Source organism: Phoca vitulina, unplaced genomic scaffold (genome assembly GCF_004348235.1).
Source record: "Phoca vitulina isolate PV1807 unplaced genomic scaffold, GSC_HSeal_1.0 scaffold103, whole genome shotgun sequence".
Taxonomy (NCBI): domain Eukaryota; kingdom Metazoa; phylum Chordata; class Mammalia; order Carnivora; family Phocidae; genus Phoca; species Phoca vitulina.
In genome coordinates, this window is record NW_022589806.1 from 1610858 (window position 1) to 1614408 (window position 3551).

Consider the following 3551-nt stretch of genomic DNA (forward strand, 5'->3'; position numbering starts at 1 on the left):
GAATCATGGAACACTACATCAAAAACTAATGATGTAATGTATGCTGATTAACATAACATAAAAAAAAAGATTTGAACACTTCACCAAAGTAGATATATAGATGGTCAATAAGCAAATGAAAAGACCCTCAATATTATACGTCATCAGGAATATATAAACCTTATGCCATGCTCACAAGTGTAGCTACTGTCTGTCACCATACAATGTTATTACAGTATTATTGACCATATTTCTTATGCTGTACCTTTCATTCCCATGACTTACTCATTCCATAACTGGAAACCTGTATCTTTTATTCCCCTTCACCCATTTTTCCCATCCTCCTGCCCCCATTCCCTCTGGAAACCATCAGTTCACTCTCTGTATTTATAGGTCTGACTCTGCTTCTTTATTTATTCATTTGTCTTGGTTTTTTTTTTAGATTCCACATATTAGTGAAATCATATGGTATCTGTCTTTCTTAATCTGACTTATTTCACTTAGGATAATACCCTCTAGGTCCATCCATGTTGTCACAAATGGCAAGATCTCATCCCTTTTTATGGTTGAGTAATAGTCCATTATATATACTGATGGTTACCACAGGGGTAAGTCTTGTGGCTGACTTCTAGTTTCATAGCATTGTGGTCAGAAAAGATTCATGGTATGACTTTGATCTTCTTGAATTTGTTGAGGCTTGTTTTGTGGCCTAATATGTGATCTATTCTGGAGAATGTTCTGTATACCCTTCAAAAGAATGTGTATTCTGCTGTTTTAGGATGGGATGTTCTGAATATATCTGTTAAATCCATCTGGTCCAGTGTGTCATTCAAAGACATTGTTTCCTTGTGATTTTCTGTTTAGATGATCTGTCCATTGATGTAAATGGGGTGTTAAAGTCTACTACTATTATTGTATTATTATTGTTTTTTTTTATTTTTATTGTTATGTTAATCACCATACATTACATCATTAGTTTTTGATGTAGTGTTCCATGATTCATTGTTTGTGTATTATTGTATTATTATTGATTAGTTCCTTTATGTTTGTTATTAACTGTTTTGTGTATTTGGGTGCTCCTATGCACACATAGGGCCAGGGCTCACCTGCTTTCTTCTGACTGTGTTGTACTACAATAAACACCTACAAGAGGATATAATACACTTCTGTTCCACATGCAAACTTAACTCAAGGACTCCTTTGTACTGGTGCCACTACCTTATGCACTTTCAAGCTCAATAGTACCCACTGAATAAAATCAATAACAGCTGCATGGTCCTTTCTTTCTTAGAAGAAACTTTTATAATACAATCTCTTGGTCTATCAGACATAGAATATCCATGTATTCATTCAATAGATATTTAATAATCACTATGTCCTGGACAAGGTGTGAGGAATGGCCAAAACAGCAGTGAAGATATATTACTACCCTCAATCAGTTCACAGGTTTGTGGGGGAGACAGAGAACCCCTCAAAGAATACAACCTGTCTAGGAAAGATCTGCTGGTACTGCCTTTATGGAACATGTGTGCCTGAGAAACCAAATACTTCCTGATTACCAAATACACTTCATAGGGAGAGTTGGGGAGTATGAGCAAGTAAAGATAAGGATAGGGTGACTTTTGATTCCCTCATGCAAAACAGATTGAGTCCCTAAAGATCTATGAAGATAGCAAAATCCTATTCCAAAAGGAATGGGCATGACTAGTGCCACCATCCTTTCTTGAATACCTCCTTGCCTGCCTCCTGCTCCTCCCCCCAAAAAATCCCCACTCATTATAGCTGTTCTTCACTACTTTGCTCTTTGTCTAGCAATTGTCACAGCATGCACTTTCCTCTGTACTCTCTCTCTCTCTGCTACCAATCTGTAATTAGTTGCTCTGTAAAGATTATTGGGAACCAACACAAGTGATATCATACTAGTCAACACTCCTGAGGAAGTGGAATCATGCTATTGTCCAAAAACAAAAGAGGAGGCCAAACCCAAATATAATCTCTCCCCAGCACACTTTGGAAAAAACCCCACTTTAGTCACTCAAAGGCAAATCTTTTGGGAGAACTCCCTTTCTCTACCATGGAACCGTAGCCCTCCACAGGACCAGCTCCTAGGCAGTCTTGTTCTTTTGAACACACACACACACACACACACACACACACACACAACCATTTAAATAAAAAGGCAGAGATTACCCCATAGCCCCACAGCTACTACTGATACCAGTTTTGGGACGAGGACTCTGCCTTTTAAGCTCCAATTACCTGCTAAGCCTGCAAAGCCACAATTCAATCCATAAGCTCAGCCACTCTAGTGATAAGGGTCAGGGAAAAGAAGATCTGATTTGGGACCTGGAGTATTGATATAATTTGGATAGGTTGAGAGCAGCAAGAAGAGCATTCCAGTTGTATCACTGGGGCAAGGGAACAATGGGAAGGCCCTTAGGAAGAAAGGCATAAAATATCTAGTAGACAGTGACAACCCCAATTTGATTATAGCATTGGGTGCATAAAAAGTTGTAATGGGAACAAAGCCTGGCATGCTACATGGAGAACAGCACAAGGCAGTGGTTAAGAGCTTGAGTTTTAGTGCTAAACTGCCTAAGTGTGAATTTCAGCTCCTGTGTAAGTAATCCTGGCCATATTACTAAATCTCTATGCCTCAGTCTCCCCACCTTGAGAATGGGGACAATAACGGAATTGTCTTAATGTTGGGGATTTTTACTTTTATTATTTTATTTTATTTAAATATTTAATCAACATACAGTGCAATAATGGTTTCTGGAGTAGAATTCAGTAATTCATCACTTACATACAACACCCAGTGCTCATCACAACAAGTGTCCTCTTTAATACTCACCACCCATCTAGCCCATACCACCCCCATCCCTTCATCAACCCTGGGTTTGTTCTCTATCCTTAAGAGTCACTTATGGCTTGTTTCCCTCTCTCCTTTTTTTCTTTTCCCCCTTCACATACACTCATCTGTTTTGTTTCTTAAATTCCATATATGAGTGAGATCATATGGTATTTGTCTTTCTCTAACTGACTTATTTCATTTAGCATAACACACTCTAGCTCCATCCACATCATTGCAATTGGCAAAATTTTGTTTCTTTTGATGGCAGAGTAATATTTCAGTTGTGTGTGTGTGTGTGTGTGTGTGTGTGTGTGTGTGTGTGTGTATACACACCACATCTTCTTTATCAGTTCATCAGTTGATTGACATTTGGGCTCTCTCCATAGTTTGCCTCTTGTTGATAATGCTGCTATAAACATCAGGGTGCACGTAACCCTTCAAATATGTATTTTTGTATCATCTGGGTAAATACCTAGTGGTTCAATTGCTGAATCATAGGGTAGTTCTATTTTTAAATTTTTGAGGAACCTCCAAACTGTTCTCCAGAGTGGCTGCCCCAGTTTGCACTCCCAACAGTGCAAGAGCATTCCCCTTCCTCCTCATCCTCGCCAATACCTGTTGTTTCTTGTGTCGTTAATTTTAGCCATTCTGACAGGTGTGAGGTGGTATCTCATCGTGGTTTTGATTTGTATTTCCCTGATGATGAGTGATGTTGAGC